The following is a 16214-nucleotide window of genomic DNA, read 5'->3' on the forward strand; positions in this document are numbered from 1 at the left end:
ATATGATATCCCTGCAGGCGTACCGAGTGTCTCAGCTGGGCTGTAGTTAGCTAGGCTTGTGGCTGAAACACCTGGTTTCATCTGTAACTTGCTAAAATACCACTGCCACACACACACTGGCATTCTCCACTGCTGTAGGGCCTGCTGTAGCTCTTGTGCAATACAACACACTTCAGTTAACTCAACACTGGAGCAAGAGGATAGTCTGGCCTGCAGGAGTCACAGATGGAGATGGAACACTCCTCTCTCTCTACGGATCGGTCTCCTACTAAGGCCATGCCAGGGGGTCTGCTGTGCAAATCTACCCAGTGAAGCAGCAGTGTTCGTGGGCTTGGTCTCTGGACTGTGTCCCTGCTGGAGATGTTCCAGCCCTGACATCCAGGACACAGTCACAGCTGAGCCACAGAGACATGTCGCCTGTACTGTCTATTATTAACTGCGCTCCATGTCTTCCATCTGTCACATAGAATCACAAAGCACAATCACTCAAAGGCACGACATGACAGGATCTGCTTTTATTCATGAGTTCTGGAGATTACCCAAGTGCATGTGTGTGTAAGTGAGTGTGTGTAAGTGTGTGTGTGTGTGTGTGTGTGTATATATGTCAAGGCTGTGGAGACACCACCAGGGCGTCTCAGAAGTGTTTCCACTTGGCCTTTCCCCCCCCCCCACTTCGAGTAACAAGAAATCAAGATGGCAATGTGGGAAATGATAAACAAAACTCAATGAAAGGGGGAAGCTGTACTTTCTGAAAGCGGTGGGAAGACCATGATCATCAGTCAGAAAATCAAAAACAACTGCATCCTCCAATGGCTCTCCAGTATCAGAGAGCAACATCAATTTCCACTGGTTAAAAGGAAGAGCAATAATGTCTTTCTAGCCTCTGAGGACAACTTATATACACACACTCACTGTCAGACTCAGTCATGCTAAAAGTAATAACGTATCATGAAATTACAACCTGGGGCTTGTCAATAAAGCCGCAACAGACTGCCTCTGAGCCAAAACCGAAACATATATAACGAACAAAAAAAATATTACCTCAGATGTTATGCACCATTTTCCCTCCCAGATACACTGATGTTGTTATGTGTGATGTGGGGCAAGCCATGCCATAACGAGCCGTGACTTGAATTACAGCTGGAGCACACCACACACACATTGCTTAGAGTCGACAGAGGAGGCCGAGGCAGAGAGAGATAAGGATCACCTTGAATTACAGCCATTAAATAAGTCTGCAGAGTACCTTAGTGTACTCTTCAGCGAGGCATCGCATGACTGATTATCAACAGCGGCTGTATGTTCTACTCATTTTCTGAACATTGCAAGGTGAAACAACAGAAGGGTATGAAGTAGTGAATTCTATTGAATTATTTTGAATAGCTTTTCTGTTACACCCCCCCCAGAAAGAGGATGAACTATTCTCTTTAACATGCAAGCAACGTTGAGTATAAGGACAGGAGCTGAATTGTAAACAGACAGGGAAATAAAATCAGAGAGAGCASTATTTTATGCCAAAGCAGTATGTCACCGCTTTCTTCTGAAAGGTCATTGTTTCTGCTCCGGTGACTGGTCTGTTGCAGCGCTAGGTAGGTAGGTGAGGGCGGTAGGGTTAAGAGCTTTGGGTCAGTAACCGAAAAGGTCGCTGGTTCGAATCCCAGTGCCGACAAGGTGAAAAACCGGCTTGTGCCCTTGAGCAAGGTACTTAACCCCAACTGCGCATCGGTCGCCTTTGATATGGCTGATCCCTGGCCGTGACCCACTCCACTCTCCGAGGATGTCTCAGTGGGAGTTGGGATATGCAACAACAAAAACATTTAAATCTTTCACATCTCGCACTCGAACAGCAGTGAAACAGGACAAATATAAGTACCMCCMCCCCCCMCCCCATTTGACCTTCGAGGTAGGTAGGCAATAAGGAACATACGGAGAGGATTACACCACCTGTCAACTGGCTGTCCAACAGGAATGTGAAAAACTCCAGGGCATTTAATCTCAAAGATAAACTCCTGGCCCTACCAATAACGGATGCCTTCAAACTCTAAAACAGCCTGTGTTCAGTAGGGAACACCGTAGAAACACGTTTTGGAACAGAACATCTGTGTTCTTATTGTACAGGTATTCCCTCCCTGCTTCAGAACGTTTCCTTCACAGTAAAATGCTGTATGGGAATGTTGTTTGCCGTCACGCTGAAGTCAACCCAGGTCTCAGCATGGCCTCTGATTAGTCTTCTCAGTGTTAGGCTAATTGTGCTTGGTAGGAAGGACTGAGGGACCGAGAGAAATAATGTGTTCATTGGAGAACGCTGATAAAAGAAATCAACAGGCACTTCTTCCACCTCTCCATCCCTCCCTGCCGCCCGCTAACACACAGCACAGCATTACAAATCACCCTAATTGGCTGTAAACAATTTTTCAAAAGCCGTCCGCCGGCGATGATGGAGGGAGACTGGGAGAGAAAACAGAGCGAGAGAGAGTGAGAGAGATATTCAGACCAGAGATAGAGACCGAGAGAGGGAGAGATACAGACTAAACTGAGAAAGAGTGCAGGGGAAGTAATCACCCAAAAACAGAAAAAGGGGAGGAGGTGGTGAGTGGAGGATGAGAGGAAGGGAGGATGAGGAGGAGAGGAAGCGAGGAAGCGAGGATGAGGAGGAGAGTGGAGAAGAGGAAGGGAGGATGTGGAGAGGGCATTTTGCCAGCGGGAGTCTGCTACTCATGCTGCTCTCTGATAAGTGCCCCAGTGCGTAATAACAAGCCCCTGTGTGAGGACTGTGGTGGTTATTTCTTTATTATTAAATGAGGAGAGACAACCTTATCACAAAAGTCAGAGTTTCCTTAAACTAAATCTTTATTCGCTTATTAATAAGGAGAGCAGGTTACACACACACACACGTAAATGTTGTGAGTGCTCTGGTCGACGAAGGACTGGTCGACGAAGCACCCTCAGATGATTCGTTGAGAGCCCCGACACAAAGATCTTTTATAGCAAAAATACACCCCCCTTAGTCTACATGACAAACAACAGATGTGTGGAATGGGTCACAAGGTTAGGATTTGTATGAACGCAATTAATAATTCACAGCAGACAGTATCTGCTGTAAAGACTGTTCTCATTGTGTGGAAACCAGGGTCTGGCCCCCAAACAAGGTTCCCCTCATCATTATCCATACCTGAGCCATCTCCACCCTGTTATCTCCCGGCACACAAACACCAACTCATGCTATGGAATGCTGTCTTTCGGTGTTATCATCAAAAAGGCATCGTAAATACTCTGGGCCCCCAGAGGCCAAACTCAGAAGACCACGCACAGATGAGTGTTCTAAGACCCCTATTCCATAAAACAACCATTTGATTGTATAATCTTGTAAACATAATCTTGTAAATTCGCTCTCACAGGAGCATACACACCACTGTCATATGGCCTACATAACCCTGACATAACAAGAGGTAAGGAGCAGGAGGAGCCCCATCAATCTTATGATGACAGCTAATCCATAAGACGTCAGAAACATTAAAACCACATGTAAAATGTCAGACCACGTTTGTTCCCCTGTATGTATGATTCGCTCTGCTCTAAATGCCAAGTGAAATGTTGCCTTGGTCATATGCCTATAGCGCAGGCCAGGGCCGGCCCCTTCTAAATGTCTTCATCCACAGCGGATGAATGACAAGTCTTCTGATGTGCAAAGTGTGTACACGTCTCGGTGTTCGGTTCTGTACAGGCCCGGCATGGTGAGAACAATGTGTCCATATTCAGACCCTTGTCTCAGTATTGTGCTATTATAAAGGCCGAGGGTCAGTCAACAATTGCTAATCCGCTCCCTGTAGAGACCGCTGCCATTCACACTGCTCCCTGTGGCACCGCTGCGTAACCTTTCAGAAAGGCCACAGAGACAGACCTTCCTCATTTCCCTTGCACTCGCTCTATCCCTCTCTCCCAATGCCTCGCTCTCTCTCTATTCAACATCCTCTCTCCCTTTCTGCATCCTGCTCTCTCTCTCTCAGCATTCAGAGTAGCACTCTGACTCACCCATGACATGTATTGTACACCTTTCCTAGGGAGGAGAAAAGCTCTTTAAAAACGTCAGATACTGCCTCCACTGCACACAACCCAGGCTACACACACACACACACACACACAAAACAACCACTGTAGGGTTTGGCTTTGGTTGGCAGTATTCTAAACAATAACAAGAAGCCCTTCTAATTGCCATCAAGCGGATGCCATCTTAATTTTCCTTCCTTTCATCATCGTCAGCAGATCTATGAATAAACAGTCCTCCTACAGAACGCCATCCTCTCTTCTGTTCCTCGTGTTAATGTGATGCCTTCCATGGCAGTATGTACTCTACATGACCAAAAGCATGTGGCCACCTGCTCGTTAAACATCTCAATCCAAAATCATGGCCATAAATATGGAGTTGGTCCTCCCTTTGCTGCTATAAACAGCCTCCACTCTTCTAGGAAGGCTTTCCACTAGATGTTGGAACATTGTTGCGGGGACTTGCTTCCATTCAGCCACAAGAACATTAGTGAGGTCGGGCACTGATGTTGGGCGATTAGGCCTTGCTCACAGTTGGAGTTCCAATTAATCTGAATGGTGTTCAATGGGGTTCAGGTCAGGGCTCTGTGCAGGCCAGTCAAGTTCTTCCACACCGATATCGCCAAACCATTTGTGTATGGACCTCGCTTTTTGCACGGGGGCATTGTCATGCTGAAACAGGAAAGGGCATTCCCCAAACTGTTGCCACAAAGATGGAAGCACAGAATCATCTAGAATGTCATTGTATGCAGTAGCGTTAAGATTTCCCTTTTCTGGAACTAAGGGGACTAGCCGAACCATGAAAACAGCCCCAGACCATTATTCCTCCTCCACCAAACTTTACAGTTGGCACTATGCATTCGGGCAGGTAGCATTCTCCTTGCATCCACCAAACCCAGAATTGGTCTGTCAGACTGCCATCACTCCAGAGAATGCGTTTCCACTGCTACAGAATCCAATGGTGGTGAGTTTTACACCACTCCAGCCGACGCTTGGCATTGCGCACGGTGGTCTTAGGCTTGTGTGCGGCTGCTCGGCCATGGAAACCCATTTCATGAAGCTCCTGACGAACAGTTCTTGTGCTGACGTTGCTTCCACAGGCAGTTTGGAACTTGGTAGTGAGTGTTGCAACCAAGGACAGACGATTTTTACGCGCTACGCGCTTCAGCACTCGGGGGGACCAAAAGGGGGGCATCCTATGACGGTGCAACGTTGAAGGTCACAGAGCTCTTCAGTAAGGCCATTCTACTGCCAATGTTTGTCTTTGGAGATTGCATTGCTCCTCAATTTTATATACCTGAAAAAGCCAAATCCACTAATTTGAAGGGGTGTCCACATACTTCTGTATATATAGTGTATCTGTTGAGGCAGCCCACTGTCCTGTGATGAGGTTTGGAGAGTCTCTCCAACACAGAGAAGCCTTCTGTTAGAAGAGCCAGTAACTAAAAACTCCAACAAGCACTTCAATTAAATCACAACTACACATTGACGTAAAAACGAAATCCTAGTGCCGGTACTCGAGAATGCCACACTCTACCACTATTAACTGAAAAGCCTATCGAGGGACAAAACAACACCTTGTATCATTTGAACTGAACATGAAGTGCACTAAAACAGTTAGGCTATTACTTACAGTAGCAGGGAGCACCTACTGTATAACAGCAAGATCCAGGGTGAGCTAAACTAATCAGCTACTATAAAGCTGATTCCCACTAGCTGCCCTCCACATCACCGACAACTTGCTGAAGCTCATTTTTTTGAGAAGGGAGACGAGAACAAATCCCCTTTTGTTGCTCAATCAAAAAGTAATTCCTGCACATACARCTCATAATCAGGTTAAGAGTGAGAGCTTGGGCTGATAATAGGGTACGCAATGTGACAAGTCCAGGGCCAATGTTTACATGCAGAATACATACCAGCTGCTTTGATATAGTGTGCATCCCARATGGCACCCTATTCCCTATATAGTGCACTAGTTTTGACCACAGCTCTATGGACCCTTGTCAAAAGTAGTGCACTATGTAGGGAATAGGGTGCCATTTGAAATGTACATATTCTCCTGTAGGGGTATGACGTTTAAACAAATGTGTGATCATTAACCTTTAGAATGTTTCAACAAAATTGAAATCACAGTGCCGTTATCACAAAACTACCACTAACAGGTCCTGATAATCATCATACTGGCAAAACATATATTTTTTAACAAATACCTAACACAACAATGATGTAAGTAGCTGGACATCATTCAAATGATTTGCCACAGATATAAAGCGCTAGGCACGTCATCGTCGTTAACAGTTGGAATAGCAGAGAGTGAGAAAGGCAAGCGACAGCTGCGAAGTCCTGTATGGCAATACTTTGAGAAGTTAAATGAGAAGGTGATGAAATGCAAACTTTTGCGAGGTGGAACTGAGCTACAGTGGCAGTACAGCAGGAAAGGGAGGCACCGTGAGACCCAACCCGTTGCTAGCAGCAGTGCGTTAAGGGACGAAGTGAGAAAATCACAGCACAGATTACAGAAATGATTGCAGTTGATATGCAGCCATTGTAAAATGGTAGAGGATGTCGGCTTCAATACCCTAATGACATATCTACAACCAGACTACTAGATGCCATGTCGAAAAAACGTGACGGCCCTGATGGAGTAAATTGTACAATGATTGCTCTTCAAGCACAAAACACACACTCTCAAACATACATGGCCTTAACAACAGGTGGTTGGACATCTATGAACACCCTGTTATACATCACTGAAACGAGCCCTCACATTGATGGGAAGTGGGACATGAAGTCCCATGTACTGACAACTGAGAACATTGAGGAGAGTCACAACAGAGAACCTAGGACGGCATTAATACCATCGTTGCTGAGTGGGTGGAGGACAGCAGTAAGGTGAGCGCTGTCTGGTAGGTAGCCAGGACTCCAGTAGATTGAACTGCATTGCCCCCTAGTGGTCATACCCATTGTAAATTCACCTCATTATGTTTTTTTCCCCCCTTCATTTTTTTCATTTAAACGATTTTTAAAAATGGCAGTTTAAACGTTAAGAACATTTTTACATTCGTTACGTCCCTAGTTACCTGTGACAGTATGACAGACTCTTAACATAAATTCTGGCCAGCACTCCGGCATGCAACATTTGGTTCTGGGTTCACCGATTAGAAATGACATTTCAACAAGGTGGCATTTAAAATGACATGCATGGCAATCTCCTTTAGCCTTTTCTAATCAGCAAATAACAGTCTGCTATAACCCATCCATACGAATAGAAGATAATTATGAATACACACACATACAACACAGACTTGTAGCTATATGTACTATAGCTAGGTACTGCAACAGCATTAGGACTCAGATTCACCTCAGAGAACAGAAAATAGCCCACAGTTACATATTAAATAATGCAGTCAGGAAAACAGCACGGATAAAACCCAAACAAGTCAAACTGCTGAGGTATTTCATCCTCTACTGAGTGTGTTGCCAATAGTAACCGCAATGGCTGATGTTATGTAGTTCTATGGCAGGGGGAATGGAATGCCAGGCTGTGAATGGTTCAGAGCAACTTTATTTGATTTCCATGTGTAGATAGAAGGACAGTTCAAAAGAAGACAGGGGAAAATAACAGATACAATAAATTAAAAACAGATGGAAGAAATATGGTCTGGATTGGGCCAGTCAGGGTCACCATGGAGACAATAGAACTAGAGTGCCACATGTTGCCCTCTGTCTGTCTGTCAGTCAGTCCATCAATCCATGGTCCTGTCAACCCCTGTCTGTGTCTCTAATGGCACCTTGGTCCCTAATATAGTGCCCTACTTTTGATCAGAACAGAGCTCTATATGCTTGTGGCTCATGGGGCAAAAGTCGTGCACTTACAGGGAATAGGGTGCCTGCCAACGGGCTCCTCTTGTCCTTGTGATGGAGATGCTCGGAGTCTTACAGTGCTCTAATTTCTCTTAATTTGTCAAGTTGATCTATAGGGCATTAATCAGGTGAACACATCCATTACTGACTGACTGACTGACTGACAATCTTCATATTACAATCGCTTTGGTGTTCCAACAACATGCGGGAGGAAACAGCACAATAGCCACAAACTGCAACGTGAATTGACTATATTTAGCCTATAGCCCCAGCTTAATCTGCATTGGATGGCTCTTAAATGCACTGCTACTCACAGAATGTTTGAGATATCAAGTTATGGTACTGTGTGCATTTCATCAAACGCTCACAGTCGATCAACCAATAATACTGCTGTCACACCCCGATCTGTTTCACCTGTCCTCGTTATGGTCTCCACCCCCCTCCAGGTGTTGCTTGTTTTCCCCAGTGTTTTTATCCCTGTGTTTCCTGTCTCTCTGTGCCAGTGTATTTATCCCCGTGTTTCCTGTCTCTCTGTGCCAGTGTATTTATCCCCGTGTTTCCTGTCTCTCTGTGCCAGTGTATTATCCCGTGTTTCCTGTCTCTCTGTGCCAGTGTATTTATCCCGTGTTTCCTGTCTCTCTGTGCCAGTTAATTTATCCCCGTGTTTCCTGTCTCTCTGTGCCAGTGTATTTATCCCTGTGTTTCCTGTCTCTCTGTGCCAGTGTATTTATCCCCGTGTTTCCTGTCTCTCTGTGCCAGTGTATTTATCCCTGTGTTTCCTGTGTCTCTGTGCCAGTTCGTCTTGTATGTTTTCCAAGTCAACCAGCGGTTTTCCCGTTCTCCTGCTTTTTGCGTTCTCCTTTTTCTAGTCCTCCCGGTTTTGACCCTTGCCTGTTTCTGGACTTTGTACCTGCCTGCCTGACCATTCTGCCTGTCTGCCACTCTGTACCTCCTGGACTCTGATCTGGTTTTGACCTTTTTGCCTGTCCACGACCATTCTCTTGCCTACGCCTTTGGATTAATAAACATTGTAAGACCCAGAGTCTGCATTTGGGTCTCGCCTTGATACCGCATGCCTCTGATTCTTGTCCTGAGTTTGGTTCGGACTGCCTTCTCAGCTGCACCAATGTAAGAATGGAATCGGACCGTGACCACCCTTTTTGAGTGAACCACGTGCGTTGTTTAGCGCACTCCCGAGTGCAGATAGCGTCCACAACAGTCCAAACTAACCGACCTAAGGGTGAAAAGCAAGCTCCAAACCAATTTGGTGTGAAAGTCCCCTAAAAGTCTACCTTCCTTTAAATGAAAATTATTCAAGCCCACACACACAGAAAACGTCTGGATTCCTTAAAGTAATTACGTGTATCCCCAAATGGACACTGGCATAGTGAGACTGATAGCTGCTTAATTCCAAAATGGTAGAAACAGAAACTTCCTAATTAATAGAGCAAAGAAACCCTGACAGAGGAGTCTAAGGAGTAGGGAGACTCATCAACATGGACTCAGAGAGCTGACCAATGAGATGCATGGAGCTGGCTGAGGGAAATACATGGCCCCTTTGGCATCACTGAACCACAGCTTGTTAATACAACTTTCATCTGATTCACAACGGGACGCAGAGAACAGCCTGACACCCCTAACGACACGCTGTGCAAAAAGGGAAAACAAAAAAAAAAAAGGAAAGAGAGCGATCACATGGGTCCAGAATGAGAAGGAATAGCAACAATTTGATGGAGAGAAATAGAGACAAGTTCCCATTCTATTATCCCCAGGGGTCTGGGCAGGTTAAATGAACTATAGATAGAGAGAGGAGAACATGAGAAGCTGAGTAACAGCGGCTATGGGATGCAGTAAGCAAATAGAGCTGAATGCATGATACGAAATATAACAATCAAATACAATTGCATTTACAGTTTCATAATTTAACCCTGTCTTTTAAGATTGCTTAAGCCTACTATCCTATTGGCATTGTTACACAAAGCAGCAACGACAGAGCACAGTATATCACAACAAATGGTAGAGTTCCCTATATGGAAGAATCTGAGCATCAGTCCTATTTTGAGCAGCGCATCCCGTGTGTACTTCATAAAATATGCATAATGTATGACAGCGCGTGGGCTACAGTGAAATATAGCCTGTCATACCAACAAGGCATCACATTACCGCACGCATAAATAGCAATGCCATTATTTCAATAGCCTATAGAATAAACAAATCATATCCAAGCATGACTACAGAACATTACTAAATAATCTCCGGATAGTGTTTACTTACGAGTGGACGCCTGTGGTGGTGAAGCCAGTAAAACTGGTGAAATAAACGCAGTCTTTCCAGATGCGGACTGGGTGAGAGCAGCGCACTTCAGTGACCGCTCACTGACTGGCGCGCTCCTCCTCACCCGCTCTGTTAAATGCGCGCCGCCGACCGAGCTGGAACAAATCTGCCGTGCTGGGCGTTTATGACTTTCAAACCTAATTGAAACGCGATGTAACGCACGGATAATTGAATCGTTCATAGCAGATGTGTCATCACGTGTGCGTTGAAAAACACGGAATAGGCTACAGATATTATGAGCGGTGTGCCTCAGTCTGTATGTGTGTGACCGCTGGTGGCGTGCAAAATGCAGTAGACACACGCTAGTTAACAGGCTCATCTCAATGTAAACTATTGACCTAATCGTTTAGAGCTATCGGAACATTACATGGTAACACAATTACATCTAATGCATGGCGTCTCCTGAGTGCAAATAATAAGGTAAGCCTACATGCTTCTGCTCCAAAGCTAGGCCTATATCATTAACTTAATGCGTGATGTTCCTCTAGAGTCCCATCTAACATGTATTCATTCCAGGCTGTGATATGTGGTACTAGAACACACGCACTACAGTGTGTAAATGGATAACAAGATCCTGAAGTTCAACCACAAGTCAGGGCTCTTTCAATAGAAAGCAGACACCCCCCCCCCCCCCCCAGTTTAGTGCTGTTATTCAGGCCTGAGAGAGGAGGGCCGTGGTGATGGGTAGGAGAGAGAGAGGGGACACCGGGGCACAATGGCTCCAGAGAGAGGACCTTTTTAGTGTGTATGTGTGTCGGGAAAAGAGACAGGACGCCAGCTTAAACCAGGGTAGTAAAAAGGCTGAGAGAAAGGCTCATCACTACATATTCTCTCCACACAGAAAACTGTATTGAACCCTGCTGGGGCTCCTCAATAGTTTTAAATAGCAGAGAAAAACAACCAACCTGGCATGGCTAAAAAAACATGCCAGGTTGGTGCTACAACTATAATTTCTACAACTAGATTTTCTACAACTAGAATTGGTGCTACAACTAGATTTTCTACAACTACAATTGGTGCTACAACTAGATTTTCTACAACTACAATTGGTGCTACAACTAGATTTTCTACAACTACAATTGGTGCTACAACTAGATTTTCTACAACTACAATTGGTGCTACAACTAGATTTTCTACAACTAGAATTTCTACAACTGGAATTGGTGCTACAACTACAATTGGTGCTACAACTAGATTTTCTACAACTAGAAGTTGTGCTACAACTAGATTTTCTACAACTAGAATTGGTGCTACAACTAGATTTTCTACAACTAGAATTTCTACAACTGGAATTGGTGCTACAACTAGAATTGGTGCTACAACTAGAATTGGTGCTACAACTAGAATTGGTGCTACAACTAGAATTTCTACAACTGGAATTGGTGCTACAACTAGAATTTCTACAACTGGAATTGGTGCTACAACTAGAATTGGTGCTACAACTAGAATTGGTGCTACAACTAGAATTTCTACAACTAGATTTTCTACAACTAGAATTGGTGCTATAACTAGATTTTCTACAACTAGAATTGGTGCTATAACTAGATTTTCTACAACTAGAATTCCTACAACTAGAATTGGTGCTACAACTAGATTTTCTACAACTACAATTGGTGCTACAACTACATTTTCTACAACTAGAATTCCTACAACTAGAATTGGTGCTACAACTAGATTCTCAGAATTTCTCCCCTATGTGGAAGCTAGGTGGATTGTAACAGCAATAGGCTGCATTCAAAACCAATCACCCCCATCCCATTTTCCCATAACATGGCGGAGACTCGCGCTTGAGCCTTTTACTTTAGGTTTCGGTCGACCGGCTTCAAAAAGCATACTTTTCCTTATTGAAAAGATTTTCACAGCGATGATTCCCTAAACTATTCAGTGCTTGTTTTGCCACAAACTGAAATTAAGTGTTCAGTATAGAATTTTAGCAACCAGGAAATGACAGAGCAATTTCTACATCGGCCACTTGACCTAGATAACACAGCCACAAAGTCAAAACAGCTTTCACATTTTGATAACAGATGCAACTTCGGCGGGAGAAATCAATAGGCAAATATCAGTCAACCACAACACTGGTGGTTAAGTAATACTGTGAAACACTATAATTCCACTATTACCGCAGATATATTATGGGCATTTTCTGAAATTACAATGCAACATAAAAAWAAWAAAAAWWAATCCTGTGTAGCACCTTTAATGCTGACTCATAGAATGCCGTCTTATATAAAACCCTGAATCGTATAAAACTCAGGAACAACCTGACCTGAACTCCGTCAGATACAAGGGAAGGAGGGATGTGGGAGGAAGGCGTGATGGTGAGGGAGGATGAACAATACCCATTGGCAGTGATGAGGTAAGTAGAATGGAAAAGTCCACTAGATCCACCCTGCTTCAACTGTCCAGGAAACAACAGGGGGCATGCGTTTGAAGTCTAAACCCCATATGTGCGTCCCAAACGGCACCCTATTTCCAATATAGTGCACTACTTTTGATCAGGGCAGAGAGAGAAAGGTTTTGAAAGCTGGCTAGCCTAGGAAAGCTGATATTGTCAAATAGGGCTAGGGAAGAGAGCTGCTGTGTTGGACTCCATAGTGCGTGTGAGCTCGTATTGGATAGACAAGGAACTCTCCTGTCCTAAAACTGCAAATTCAGAACTGTACATTTTTATTTAAAATACTCCCAGGAACTGTATCTGTCCAAACCCAGAGGCAGCGCCCAGCGGACGTATGGTACTTGATTTGAAAAACGTCTCCGCAGTATTTTATCAAGTAAAATGTCTGCTAATTAAAGAGATTGCTGTCGGCATTACATATCAATCTCCCTCTGTTGATAAGTGAAACAAGCTTCTAAGCAGAATATTTTGGGAAGCAGCCATCTGTAAGCAGAGACCAACACACTTGCAAAAGTGCGCACGCACACACACACAAAACAGATGTAAGCACTGACCACGACGAGGAGTTAAAGGAGTGAATCAATGACAAGAGCCTATGGGTGTTGGAGATTGTGTGTGTATTATCATATCTAGGCTCTCTGGTCTCTGCTGCTGTGTGCCAGTCAGCAAGTGGTAAAGGAGATAGAGTTAACAAAGACCTCTTCTATCCTCCTGTCTTCTCTCCTCTCCCCACTATAACTGTCACAGAGATTACGGACGTTTTCCTATAAAACCCAAAATAGTTTCATATTTTGGGCCGACTACATTTCCTGTTCCATTTTTTAAGGAGCTGCGATTTAAAAAGAAATGCAACGCTTTTGAAAAGTTCCATCAACAAAGTTGTACTTTAACTTCTTATCTAATGTGATGAGTTTGAACCTGTAAAACCCAATGCCCTTAACCTTACTGCTAGTGTGTCCTGTAGGTCAGTGTTTTCCAACTCTGGTCCTCCAGTACGCCCAACAGTACACATGCTTATTGTAACCCTGGACAAGAACAGCTGTCCAACTAACCATCAAGCCCTGAGATGAATGAGGTGTTTGTCAAGAGCTCCAACGAAACGGTGTACTGTTGGGGGTACCGGAGGACCAGGGTTGGGAAACTGCTGTAGGCAACTTGAATCCATTAGAGTGAGACGCTAGTGCAGAGCAGATACAGTATTTAACAATGGGGGCAGAAACAGAAACAGAGGGAGGAGGGTAGTCAGTAACCCCAACAGAGAGAGGAGAGAGAGAGTCTGAAATGGTACCCTATATAGTTCACTACTTTTGACCTGAGCCCTATGCTGGCCGTGGTCAAAATGAATGTACTATGTAGAGAATAAGGTGCTGTTTGGACACACAGGGAGTTACTCTCCTCTCATAGTGAAACTTACTAGGAAATTTTAACAGGCTACTGGAGGAGTGGAGAGGGCAATAACACGAAGGTCAGTCACTGAAACACCAGGCTTGTTACCCTCTCAGACGGAGGTCTTTAATGAAGCCAATATAAACAGCATGTTGATTAGAGGATTAGCATTAGCAGCAGGGGTAAACACTGATGGCTGAGTTATGGTAGAGAGTTTCAGAAGAGAGGCTGTACGAGGTTGATAACACACACACACACACGCCAGACTACTCTGCTCTTCACACACGTGGCTTGTCTGTTTGGTCACATGTTGCCCAGGCAGGTTGCCGGGGCAACAGGGGAGACAGGCCACAGTGCAGCAGCGTGACATTTACTGTGTCCTTCAGCAGAGGGAGGGAGGATAGAAAGGAGAGGGAGTAGGGATGGTTTGAGAGGATGGATGAAGTAAGAGTGGGGGAGAAGATGGGGAAGCGATTGAGGAAAGGAGGGGGAGATCATAAGACGATTGAGGGTGGCTTGTGGGTGGATGGAGGGAGGAGAGGCAGGATAGCAGGCAGCCAGGCTTGGCTGTACTGCTCCACTGGAGCCTAGCAGTGGAGGTGTGGGGRGGGGGGGGGGGAGTAAAAGAAAAAGGGGTAGTGGCCGTGGTTGCTGGATCGTAGAGACACTTTTAGTGGCCAACATCTTGGCGGTGTAGAGATATTGTTGAATATTTAAGACAATTTCCTGCAATTCTATACAGAAATGTATAGAATTGCGAATTCTATACAGAAATGTATAGAATTGCAGGAATTTGTCTTAAATATTCAACAATATCTCTACACCGCCAAGATGTTGGCCACTAAAAGTGTCTCTACGATCCAGCAACCACGGCCACTACCCCTTTCTCCATGGAGAAATCCATGGAGCTGAGAGAAATTGTTTTAGTTTTAAAAGCACATTTTCCTACGATTCTACATATTCTGCCATGAAGCTGAGATCATTTTGTACAGTTTTAAATCTAATTACCTGCAATTCTATGCATTTTGCCATGGCTAATGCATCTAAATTCATTGTTTTCAATTCTCTCTGATTGTCTAAGCTTTTATTTCTGTGATTTTTTTTTAGTTCCCAAATATTATATTATTTACATATATATATATATATATATATATATATATATATATATATATATATATATATATATATATATATATATATATACACACACATATAGGTCCATTATCTTTTCTACATACTTTATAACTAGTTTTAGTTTACACTGAAAGCGTTTCTCAAACCTGACATTTACACTGCTATTAAAATCCGCCCAAGGATTTCAATAGCAGGAAAATCCCTGGAAAGAGAGGGGGATGAAGGGGAGAGAAAGCCATAGGTCCTCAATGGCACCCGTGTCACAGCAGCACAACACAGTGTAGCTGAACCGAGACCCAACATGTCCATGAGTTATTGTCATACACACTCTCAGCTCGGGCCTTTATGCAGCATTGCATCCCCGTGCATAAGCTGCACTGGGAGGAAAGACTAAGACACGCAGTAAATGACACCATATGTTTGAGACTTTTACACCCAACCCAATCAGTGTGACCAGTGGCATATTAAAAAGTGCATTGAGTAGACTTCAGACTCGTCCATTTGTGCTGAACACGGTGGGTGGAAACAGCCATTTTTTTTCAGAATATCATTACTGAAATTTTGCCTGAGCTAAGCAAACACTTCCAGAATAAAGCCGGACTTTTCTTCTCACTGTCTCCAACGGTGTGTTTTAGTGTGAATAATTCATTGAGGATTTCACTGATAATAAAAATCATTAACAGTGAGTCTCACAGGACTAAACAAAATTACACATTAATATTTAATACAGACCTCAAAATAACAGCAGAGACAGCATAATGTTTGTGAGGGGAATGGGATATGATACACTGTGAAGGGGTTTGAACATGTCAATACCATGGGTCTGCACTTCCTTCCTGTCTCTCTGTGATGTAACTTCCTGTTTCCTGTCTGAGTGGGCACCCAGGTATAGGTAGAAAGGGACAGTTGAGTGGGCTGGCATGAGGCAGGAGGACCGTGTGCTAGCTAGAGAACAGCATGAATCATGAATGACTAGGGTTGTTCCATTCTATTGGCTAGGTTGGTTATACGTCTACTGTTCTATCAGTCACACTTGAGCTCATTGATGGGATGT

The 16214-nt window shown here is 44.1% G+C and overlaps 1 protein-coding gene across 1 annotated transcript in view; it reads right to left on the reverse strand.

Annotated features, from left to right (window-relative positions):
• Positions 1–16214, reverse strand: part of LOC111951341 (pleckstrin homology domain-containing family A member 5) — a 175151-nt gene that overhangs the window by 72908 nt on the left and 86029 nt on the right. The gene's annotated exons all lie outside the window — the stretch shown is intronic.

The sequence above is a fragment of the Salvelinus sp. IW2-2015 genome, linkage group LG24, assembly GCF_002910315.2.
Source record: "Salvelinus sp. IW2-2015 linkage group LG24, ASM291031v2, whole genome shotgun sequence".
Classification (NCBI taxonomy): Eukaryota; Metazoa; Chordata; class Actinopteri; order Salmoniformes; family Salmonidae; genus Salvelinus; species Salvelinus sp. IW2-2015.